At 36.6% G+C, this 12,327-nt stretch overlaps 1 pseudogene; it reads right to left on the bottom strand.

The window, feature by feature from the left end:
• Positions 1–590: 590 nt before the first annotated feature.
• Positions 591–3,185, bottom strand: LOC113178259 (tripartite motif-containing protein 43B pseudogene; annotated as a pseudogene).
• Between the last annotated feature and the right edge of the window lie 9,142 nt (positions 3,186–12,327).

Raw genomic sequence — 12,327 nt, 5'->3', positions numbered from 1 at the left:
CTTTCTTTCTTTCTTTCTTTCTTTCTTTCTTTCTCTTTCTTTCTTTCTTTCTTTCTTTCTTTCTTTCTTTTTCTTTCTCTCTTTCTCTGTCTCTCTCTCTTTCTCTCTCTCTCTTTCTCTCTCTCTCTCTCCCCCCTCTCTTTCTCTCTTTTTCTCTTTCTTTCTTTCTTTCTTTCTTTCTTTCTTTCTTTCTTTCTTTCTTTCTTTCTTTTTCTTTCTCTCTTTCTCTCTCTCTCTCTTTCTTTCTCTCTCTCTCTTTCTCTCTCTCTCCCCCCCTCTCTCTTTCTCTCTCTCTCTCTTTCTTTCTTTCTTTCTTTCTTTCTTTCTTTCTTTCTTTCTTTCTTTCTTTCTTTCTTTCTTTTTCTTTCTACCAGGTCTTGCTAAGGTTCCAAGGCTGGCCTCAAACTTGAGGTCTTTCAACCTCAGCTTCCTGAATTAATAGAATTGCTGGAATTAATAATCTTGTACCATCACACCAGGCTCAAGTAAAAATACTGAAAAAATACTAAAGTATATTGTTGTTGACTTTTACTGGGAAGGGCTGCCTGAATTACAAAATTCCTAGGCATAGTTTCCTGACTTATCCCTGGTCATTTGTGGCCAGTATGAGTAAGAGGCCTGACTGGGAAATTCAAAGAGCCAGCAAGGTACTGCCATATAAGAGAACTCCTGGTAACATTCACAAAACTCACACTTCCACCCTCAAAAATCAAGAAACACACCAACCTAGCCCTGAAGTTTCTCTATGTAGTTAGGAAACATTGGGGAGGTGATGAAGAGACTGTGGTGATCATCCTCCTTAACAATGAGGAGAAAAAAACATGTCTTTGGAGTCAATCCGTGTGCCATTCTTCCTTACCCAGGAATCCTTGCAGATTCCTAGATCCCAGTCCAAAGAGTCCTTCATATCGAATTTCCAGTAATATTTACTAGGGAATTCTTTGTTCCCCATACAGCAGAATAGTTAGATCTATCAGAATTCAAATATGAGTCTGGATGGACATGCTCAAATCTCAAACTTCTCACATCATCAAATAGCTTGATGTTATGATCGATTACTGCATTTTTAAGAAAATTTCCACTGTGGAAGGAAGACAATATTCCAGTCAAAGTCATCTTTTAAATTTCTGTTAGATGAGAAGTTATACCTTTGACTCTTTTGGGAGGAGAGGTGTTTTAGAAGGCAGAAGTAAAGGCATAATTGTGGCTGGAGTATATTGCAAGAGTTCCAGAACACCTGCTGCAGATACAAGAGCCCAGTCACAATGAAAAGACTGGTAAAAATATGGACACTGTAACAAAAAGGGTGGTCATGCCTACTTCTAGCTCACTGATTTTCATTTTACCCGAGAACTGGAGGTCTGCATTGTCATTAAATCCAAAGAAATAACCACTTGCTTGTTTCCTATTTAGGTTTACCATGGGAATCTATATACTGCCTCAACTTCACCAACTCATTTTATTTTTTATGTTCATAAAGTATTGCTCTTGTGAATTCAGTTATTTTATGTTTGTTCATGCATTTTAATTTATTAAATTTAATGTATTTATGTATATTATATTTAATAAAATACATGTGAAACATCCAATTACAAAGGTATTTTAAGGGAAAATATTCAAATAATCTCCATCATTACTGGCACTTAATTTAAAGGGAGAACATTCTGAACTAATTTTTAATTGTCTGACGTACTTAAATGATTTTATCTATACCCTGAATCACATTTATTATTATATCAGCTGCATTTATTTTTTTCTTATTTAATCATGGTAACCAGATTACTAAATGTGATTATAGATACCAATTGACAAGCCATTTCCTTTTGGGACATTAAAGGTTAATAAAGTTAAATATTTCCCACAGAAAATCATTACCGAAGGGTGCTATACCGTGTTCCCATCAGTGGGCTGCTACTCACCTTGGAAGCAGTTGAGCTGCCTATCAGTCTAGTGATGGTCTGGGCAGAAAGTGCTGGCTTTATAGGCTGAGGAATGTGCAGCTGCACTCACTCACTCCTGTAAGGAGGAAGGGAACATGAATCTTGTGGTGTGAAAGATGTCATCACAGTTTTAAAGAAACTAAACAATCATTCCACTGAAAATATTTCTTGAAACCTTTCCTTATCAGAGTGTACCTCCATCTTCATGAGGAGGGACTGTTCCTAGGAGTCTTTCTTACTTTATTTACCTGTTAACAACTCATTTCTCAGAGGTGCCAATCTCATTTCCTAACTAGGAAAAACTATCCCATGCACCTCAGTGTTTCTGATTTACAATGTAAAATTATAAGAGTTGTATTTATGAATGTCAGCATTCATCCCTCAACCCTCAAACACAGGGGCACAGAGAAGCTAACTTCTGATAAAGGGAACAGGAAGTCATATTCATACAAACACATGCACACACAGTTGATTATTATCTACATAAAGTATTTCTTCACTTCATTAGAAACAGCTTGATCCTTTTCATAGCTCACATGGTGCCCTAGTTTGCACTAAACTTACTTTGTCAATAGATCTCCCAAGTCCTGCAAAGAAAAACAGAAAGGCTTAAATTTCTTAAGAAATAGGATGGTATTTTGTTTTTGGAAAGTTCAGGTAAGTATCAAATATCATCACAGCAACCCTTATTATAAATTCATTTTCATCTCTCAGGACAATACTGGTAAAGCATATTTGAAGAAACTGAATTCTTGAAGAATTCAGCACCCAGAGGGTGAGAAAAGAGTGAGAAGGAAGGACATGTGTAGCACATAGTAGATAATGTCTCTAATGAGGGCATTTCAAACCCACAACTTCAAAACAGAATTAAGGAGCCATTAGCTTTTCCAAAATTTCTTCATATTGTCCAATGGCAGGCAAAAACGGAATGTTGATGAATAAATGGTTATTTATGATTCTTAAGAAAGCAAGATTCAAAACAACAATTTAAGAAGAAAACATTTCCTAGGACAGCTACTCACAAAATTCCATAAATTTTGCTTATTTGTAGTCAGAATGAAAGTTAAGCTTTACCTAGATTATATCCATAGAGGAAAGAACCCCATCAATTATGCAGGAGATGTGAAAATTTAGATGTGGCACTAAATAATGTGGTCAAAACTGAGAACCTCAAATTACATAAAACACTTTCACCTGCATCTCAGTGCTTACCTGCAGAAGTTCAACATAGGGTTTATGGGACATTTTCACCAGCTTCTTATGTATTTCTCTGAGGCGTTTCTTCTTTTGAACCACTTTGTCATTGCTTTTTTTGAGAGGCTCTAAAATTCATTCGCTTTCCTTTTTAAGACTCTACATGTAGTTTTTCTTCCTCAAGAAGAATGGGAAACAATTACTCATACTCAGCCCTCATCAGCTCTTCCTGTAGATACATGTAGCACTGCAGGTATAGGTTGTCTAGATCACCTTTGAAGCATGATTTTATCCTCCTCCACTTAAACCTCTCTTGGCCAGTACCTTTTATCAGTATGTTACATACACCATAAATTCATATCTGCCCATTTCTCAGAAATTACAATTTCACTCCTCTTTAATCTTTCTATACTCTATAATGATGGAAGGAACCAAGCCATTCTTTTATCTGCTTTTATCCACTTTTATCTGCTTCATGAGTGTATAAAATATCTGAAGAAAAAAGTTTTGATTGATAATTTATTCTCCCACATATAAAAGCATCTATGCAAGCAATAAGAGTTTATAGTTGAGTCACACATCATAATATGCAAAAGTCTCTTCCATGGTTAGTAAATTAATTTTAAACTCAAACCTCCCTACAACACTGCTTGGTCATTTGTTTGACTAACATAGTTGAATTTTACTTTCAGAATTAGAAATCACCAGAAAAGCTATGCCTAGCATCCTTACACTATGATGTTAAAGTGACTATAGATAAATTTCTAGAATGTCTGTCTCAAGCTGAGTGTTAGAAAAATAGACTTATACTTACCATCCATGGACTGATAATTTTGTTCTCTTTATTTAGATTTTTTCTGAATTACATGGATCTTTTTCCATAATGATCTTATTTGCTTTAGCAGCTTCTCCTTTGTATGTATGTACATATGTAATATATATATATATATATATATATATATATATATATGAAGAAAAAAATATTTTCTTTTTTTTACCATTGATGATTATGAATTGTAGAAGATTTCAGGCTGCAAAAGTACAAAATGTAATGTATTCAGGGATAGTGATATATAGCTTTCAGATAGTGTGGCAATTCCATCAGAAGTGGGATTTTTCTGAGGCTCTCCCTCACTAATTCCAAGCACTTTATCCTATTTATTTCCTTGTGTTTGTATATATGCATACTATATAGAAATATTTTGCATATATTATTTTAGTATCCTGTAACTCTTTTCATATGAGTACTTTCTAATGCCTTAGTGTTAAACTCAAAATTAAAGTAACCATGTATCTTATCACTAGCCCTGTAGAAGCAAGCTCTACTAAAACAGGTATATTTATATACTTTATTTATTGCTTACACCTTTGGTACTTAGCTTCTTCCTTGATGCTTAGAAAATTTTGAAGCAAGCAGTAAAAAACAGGGCAATCATTGTCGAGATCCTTATCTTTGTTATAATCCCTGAGTGCCCTCACTCACCCTACATAGTGCTCTTAGTGGATTCATTTACCTGGTACTCCTCAGCAGCCCCTTCTACTGAAGGATGTCCCTGAGCCCTTTGCTCCTGAGAGCTGGAGCAGAGCAAACACAGCAGGGGTTTGTCCTCTTCACAGAAGATCTTTTTTTGTCTCTTTGTGGATCACACACATTTTCCTCAGAGCTCAGGGATTTCCTGAGACTGGCTTTTCTGGAAGTGGACATCAAATTCTTCAGAAGAATATTCTTTTTGACATATTTATGTCGAGTTGGCTCTCTGCACACAGGGCAACAGGCAGGAATTTGGGCTTGTTCCCAGGAAAGGCAGAGAAAGGACCAACAAAAGCTGTGCCACTGCCTATGGTGACTGGGTCCACAAGGTATTTCAGGCAGATGGAGCAGGTGAATTCTTTCTGGAAGGCTTGTGAGATTTCTAAGTCCATTTTCTGAGGGAAGAATATCAATAGAATTTATTCATCTATCCTTGAAGAGAAAAAGTCCTGAACAAAATTTTATTCAAGTTCTTATTGAATATCACACTTCTGCCTGTGCCAAAATAGACTTCCTTTAATGTATGACCAAATATAAAAATTAAAAAATAAATAAATAACTCAAATGAATTAAGCATTTCAGAGAATATCTCTCTCTACCAAGCCCAAACTATTTCTTAGCACTGCTTCACACTGTGAAAATATGTAATTATTTTAATCTGTTCCATAAAACAAAGCATCATTTTTTTAAAGAGAGAGAGAATTTTTTTAATATTTATTTTTTAGTTTTCGACAGACACAACATCTTTGTTTGTATGTGGCGCTGAGGATCGAGTCCGGGCTGCATGCATGCCAGGCGAGCGAGCTACCGCTTGAGCCACATCCCCAGTCCCAACAAGGCATCATTTATAATTATATTTTGCTAAAGATTTGGGTTCTCATATCTACAAGTGGTTGAATTTCTAGAAATAAGAGGGAAGAAATATTCCTAAATACGTGTTTAGATCTATAAGTACAAAATTACAAGTTATCTGGAAACTAGTTTCCAAGTCCTTATAAAATACACAGGACCAACTAAGGGATACAAAACTAACCAAATTAAATTAAATATCACTTTAATTCCAAACTATATTCAAGTCAAGGCAGAAGAGGAATGATTTTTTTATACTAAGTAGAGAAACAGCATCATTTCATAGAGATAACCTAATTTGATGATCATTTAAAATAGGAAATTTGACTTGATTTGGCTTGGGAAAGCAGCTACAGTTCCACTATAAATTGTGTACTTACCTAACTAGTGGGTCCATGGTTTCACCAGTGCTGAGAGCCACAGCCAGTCTGTATGGCCCCTGGGCATTTTGCCAACAGTATTGATTGACAGGCGAGGCATAAATATCCGCCTCTGCCGCTGCTTTTGAGTTCTCCTGCTATTTTGGAGTTCTCGCCTATTTTGGGGTTCTCATGGGGATTTCCGGGGATTCCCCGGGAGTTCCCATTGGTTGGGGAAGTGCAGGAGGAGGGATTTCCCGGACAGCTATTTCCAGCTGGGGGTTCCTGCAGGAGCCTCCTGGCTTTTGGAGAATTCTCCAGGAGTGTGTGTGTGAGGTTTTTTCTTGCAGTTCAAAAATAAAGTTTGTTCCTGCTTCAGTGGCTGGTGATTTGTGCCCAGCAGGAACGAAATGCCCAGGGGCCATACAGACTGGCTGTGGCTCTCAGCACACCAGTGCTTGTTGCACAAGGGAAAGTATGAAGTCAGCTCCAGGATTACAAGCTCCAGTTGTAGAGGAGGTAGATTAAATTGTCCCTTAGCCAGGTGAGTTCCAAACTCTGCTCTGGAGAAGAATGAGCTTGTCTCCAGGAGTGCCCTTTTACTGAGTGCCTCAAGACCACATCCAGTTCTTCCTTGATTGCATTTCAAGATGCTTCCTATCCGTGTTAGTGTAGGTAATTGGGTTAGTGTGGATGATTGGATTAGTGTGGGTGGTTTGGTAATGTGGGTAATTAGTTTTCAGGTACAGAATATTGATGTATCACCTTGTTTAATCTTCATACATAAACCTCCACAGGCTTACCAACAATGATCAATTAAAAAAATAAAATGAATCCTCAGCTTCAGATTATATCTATTTTTTTAGTTGCATTCTTTATTTTTTTGCTTTAAAAACATAGAAAGAGGGTGTCATCGATATATGATTTTTAGTAAATATTTTTGAACATTTATAAATATTTTGCCTAAGATTGAATTTAATTTTATTCTGATACTTAGAGAGGGATTTAGTTTAGAAATTTTATTTTACTCACCAGGTGTGGGGGTGCATGCCTATATTCCTAGCTAGGGAAGCTGAGGCAGGTGGCTCAGGATTTCAAACCCCAGCCTCAGCAATTAGTAAGATCCTAAGCAAGTCAGTAAGAAGCTATCTGTAACTAAAATATGAAAAAGGGCTAGGATGTGGCTCAGTGGTTAAGTGCCCCTAGATTCAATCCCTGGTACACACAGACACACACACACACACACACACACACACACACACAGACACACACACACACACACACACACGAAAGAAAAAGGTAAGAAAGAAAATAATTTTGTTTTTCTCACCTCAATCTCATGCTTTCCAGTAAGAGACCTAGGGTCCTGCCTTGCAAGTGCTTCTTAAGGAATGACACATATTCAGTGTAAACTGCAAGAGCAGATGAGGTACACCTCCAACTCATCCTGTTTGGAACACGAAAGGTGCCACCACAAAGCTTCTACAGACTCTTTATATGCTGGATGGACTATTTCTAGAACTACCCTTGTACACAGATTAGTGTCAAGGATGGATTTGTCCAGCTGTTACTAATTATGATCTTAGGATATAAAATCAAGACTTTTCATACAAGAATCCTAGGCTTTAAGGGAGAGTGTAGCTTTAAGGGAGAGTGTAGCTTTAAGGGAGAAGTAGCTGCCCTGTGATTTCCTGAGCTACAAAGGCATTAGGCTGCCCAGGAGGCCCTGTTTGTTGCCCCAGATTTTCAAAGTGTTAGATGAGGAAAACTCCTCATTTCTGGAAACCTCAAATGTTCATATTTGCTAAATTTTTTCCCTAAAAGAGAAATCAAAGAGATACAAGCTCTCAGACACTGGCTTGGGCATCCATACTTTATATCTGGAAGATGCAGTGTGGTCACAGTGATTTCTGACACCTAGGATAAAGCAATTATATAACATGTAGCTCAGGCAAAAAAATTGAGACAGCTGCTGTGCACAAGGGTTCATGTCAATAATACCAGCTACTCAGGAGGCTGAGACTACTTGGAAGGATAAAGAATTTAAGGCCAGACAGAGACTGAGCAAGATGATCTAAAAAAAAAAAAATGGTTGGAGGGGGCTAGTTTCAGACAATGTTAGTGCTGTTAAAAAGTTATCCATGAACTTGAGTCTCACCTGGGAACCAGCAGAGCATTCACCACTTCCTGTTGAAGTGTTTGGGAGTAAAACAGGGGAGAGACAAAAAACTGCCAAATACAGAGTCTGTGAAGTCAAGATACTTAACCTCTGTGCTATTTACTGCTTCTTTCTCTTATGATGGTGGAGGCATGTTACAGGCAGAAAGTGGAAGCTACAATTTGAAGACCCAGACCTTCTGCACAGACAGCCAGGGTGGGACACTGTTAATCCTTTTGCATGCAGCCAACAGCATGAACATTTGGAACACACTTCAATCTTTATGTTTCTTCCCCTTTATTTTTATTTTTAAAAGTTTATATCACTGTCTTAACTTTTAAAATTTGCCTTTTAATATCAAAAAGAATAATAAACAGAAGACTTTACCAAACTTGAAATAACTGAAATAAATGAGTGATCTGTAGAAAAGTAATAAATCTGATCTATTTACAAAAACATTGTATAAAATGTCATTTTTGTAGCCAGAATGGTGGCACACTGCTGTAATCTCAGCTACTCACAAGACTGATGCAGTAGGATCACATGTTTGTTTATAGGCTGGGCAATTTAGCAAGGTCCTGTCTCAAACTCAAACATGAGTAGGCCTGGAGATGTAGCTCAATGATAGAGGATCACTAAGTTCAATTCCCAGTACCACGCATACTCAAAAAGAAAATTATTTCCTTTCCCTTTCCATTCTGTGTAAGTAACCTTAAAAGTTACAACAAAAGATATCAAAGTCACAATTTACAAGGACACCTTACTAACCTTTTGGAGAAGTGTGCCAACTGATCTAACTGTAAAGAGTATCAACACCTGTGCCACATCTCAATGTAGTGCTGTTGATTGCTTCGTGTCTGAATGGTGTTTCTTTTACTTTTTTCTTGTTTATTTTTATATATTATAATTTTCTTATAAAAATTTAGCAATTCTTTGATAATGTAAGATGAAAATTGATATGCTTTCTCTCATACTAGACTTTACCTGTGTATGTTGTGTCTGAATCAATCTGGTGGGAAGTTGAGTTGGTTTGGGGATTCATTACTGATGTCATTATTTCAGTGCTGCATGGGCTGCATATTCACCTAGCATTACTTTGTTTTAAGGGTTGGACTGACTCACCAGTTTGTCTCAATATCTGCTCCACACTCTAGTTCTTCATACAACGTCTTTTCAGGCTCTCAGACAAACTTCATTTACATGTTACTCATCACTTGCTAGTCTCATTGGGCAATGACAACATGAAGGATGTAGGAGCATTCCTTGTGTTTCTGATGAAGCCATGATCTTAGGCACATTGCATGTGCCTGAGTCTTGGGAGGGGTTATATCTGAGATCATGTCCACCTCCACCTGTAGGTCTAGACTCATCTCATATTTGTGTCTACTTTAAAATTTCTCTCTGCTTTTAAAATGTCTTTATTTCTCCTTTCCCAAAGGCAATAATATATTTTGCTCTTTGGGCTTAAAGTTTTATTAAACAGGAGAGATAATTACCTCCTGGTGAAACAAAATATCTCCCCCTCAATTGCAACTTGTCCTATATTTCATTCCCAGTTATTACTGACCTGTATAATTATTTTCTCATGAAGTTAATTACTATTTTAAGTTTGGAGTTTGGGATACACCTCAGTTGTTAGAGTATCTTGCATGCAAAAGGCACTGGGTTTAATCCCCAGCACCTCCCCCCAAAATTTTAAGTTTTAATGTTACATCATAGAGTCTGAAATTTATTTAAGTAAGGTGCCATTGGTATTGTGTTTGTGTGTATGTGGTGTGTGTGTGTGTGTGTGTGTGTGTATGTGTGTGTGGTAAAAGTATATAAAATGTATTCTATTAGTAAATATCTAATATATCATTCCTTAGATATATACAGTGGAAAAACTGAATATTTTTTTCAGCTTATGCTTTTGAGATTCATTCACATTGTTGCAATGAGAGTTTGTTCATTTTGATTGCTTCATAGAATTGCTTTGCATGAGTGTACAACAATTTAGCTATTCAACTGTTGGTAAGTGTCTTTGGCTCCAAATTTTAGGGTATTATGAGAAATGATGAAAGGAACAACATTGCCTATAAATTTTACCTAACAAGTATATGTAGAAACTGCTGATAATATATGTTTATCCCTACTGGAATACCTAAGCCTTAGAAAATGCTTTCAGTAAGTAAGCCAAAATTTACTTTTTCAATTAATACTTTCTCTAGCCTTGTGTAAACTTTATTTATTCTACATTTTTATCAACACATATTATTCATCTTTAAATTTTTATTTATTCTTGCCAAGGTCTAGTGATTCAATTTATGGTTTGAATTTGCAATAATATAATGACTCATAAATGTGAGTATTTTTTCATATTTCACTGACTACATATGTGTATTCTGTTTTGTGATGTTACCATTCAAGAAAACTTATCTAATTTTTTTTTTTTTTACCAGGTTCACTTTTCTTTATTTACCAAACTTTATGCATCTGTGTTAGTAGGGCTCTCTAGAGGAACAGAACCAACAGGGAATATATGATTATTGAAAGGAGATTATTAGATTGGCTTACAGAACCAGAAGCTGTATAATCCCACAATGGCTGTCTACAGGCTGGAGAGCTGGAGAAACCAGTAGCTGCTTAGTCTAAGATACTGAAGCTTCAGGACAAGATTGATTAATGATGTAGTCCCAGTGGGATAAAAAGCCTGGAAACAACCTGATAGTCAGTGGTCAGAGTCCCCTTTGGAAGAGTGAAGGAGCTCGAGTCTGATCCTCTCAGGATATTGCAGCAGCAATCTAAAACCCCTCAAGAAGAATCAAGCTAGAGGGCACTGATGCCTCATTTTTCCAACTTTTATTCCATCCAGGACTTCAACCACACTTAGAGTGAATCTGTACTGGATCTTTACTGAATCTGTACTTCAGTTTGCTGTCCCATATGTCCATCATTTCTAGAAACACTCCCATTGACATGCCCAGAAGCATCCTAATCTTAAGCATCCTTAAGTCCAAAGTGACAATTCAGATCAATGAACATAGCATCTATGATGCATATATATTGTATCTTTGATACATACTTGGTAAATATATTGTTTTTTTGAGGGGAGTGCACTGGGAATTGAAAACAGGGATGCTTTACCACTGAGTTACATACCATGTCACTTCTATTTTTTGAGAAAGTATCCCACTAAGTTGCTTAGAGCCTTGATAAACCTCTGACCCTACTGCCTTAGCCTTGCAAGTGGCTGGGATTATAGGCATCTACCAGCATGCCTGGTTCCAGCTTTTATTGTTTTGAGAAAATATCTTGCTTTATTGCCTTGAATACCTGAACTCAAACCAACCACCTTATTTGGCTTCCAAGTAGGTGAAATTACAGGCACAGTGCATGGCAATTTTCCAACTCCAGTTTTGTATGTTTACACTTGTGAAATATTATCTTTAAGCAAAAAGTCATTAATTTTAATGCAGACCCATTAAATTTTTCCCCATTGATTATTGTTCTTATGTCTTGTCTAGGCAATTTTTCTATGAGACTACTATTTTCTCTTAAGTCAACCTGTAAAAGAGTATGTATAGGTAGGGTTCAGTTTTCTTTTTGTCCATCTGTATAACTCTTTGATTCAGCACTAAATTGATTGTCCTGTGATTGACAATGCAGAGGAGAATACTAATAATTGTAAATATTCACGTGTGTGATTATAATTTTAGAAAGGAAATCATCACACAGATGATTAAGCATGATTACTCAGAATAATGGACAGGATGGACATATAGTAATATATTTTGAACATGGTTTGTCCTCAATAAAAACCAAATTAAAGTGTAATTTCATAGAGCAGTGGAGTTTTGGGATGGGGCCTTTAAGTCATTAAAAAGGATCAGTACCTTTCTCCTGGGACTGAACATGAATGAAAGAGTGAATTTTTTGGCCCTTGGAGAGTTATTTTTAAGATAGTGGGTTGTTATGAAGGATGCCATCCATGTGCTCCCACATTCTGCACTGGATGATTTTTCCTTCTGCTTCTCTGCTATGAGCAGATTCATCATGAAACTCACCAGAAACTGAGGCACCATGACTTAGAACTTACCTGTCTGAGGCACCATGACCTAGAACTGTGAGGTAAATGAATATTTTCTTTATAATTTACTCAGATGCAGGTTTTGTGTGAAAACAACAGAAAATGGACCAAGATGAGTAAATTAAATTTAGTAAAAAAAAGAAGGGAGAAAATTATGTTCTTATAACCATTGAGTCTTTATGGTCATGCTTGTTTGGGTAGAGAAAGAGACATGTTCTCTTGGGTTGAAT

Source organism: Urocitellus parryii, chromosome 4 (genome assembly GCF_045843805.1).
Source record: "Urocitellus parryii isolate mUroPar1 chromosome 4, mUroPar1.hap1, whole genome shotgun sequence".
In the NCBI taxonomy this organism is placed as follows: Eukaryota; Metazoa; Chordata; class Mammalia; order Rodentia; family Sciuridae; genus Urocitellus; species Urocitellus parryii.
The sequence above is the reverse complement of the archived record's forward strand: the minus strand, read 5'-3'. Positions and strand labels throughout refer to the sequence as shown.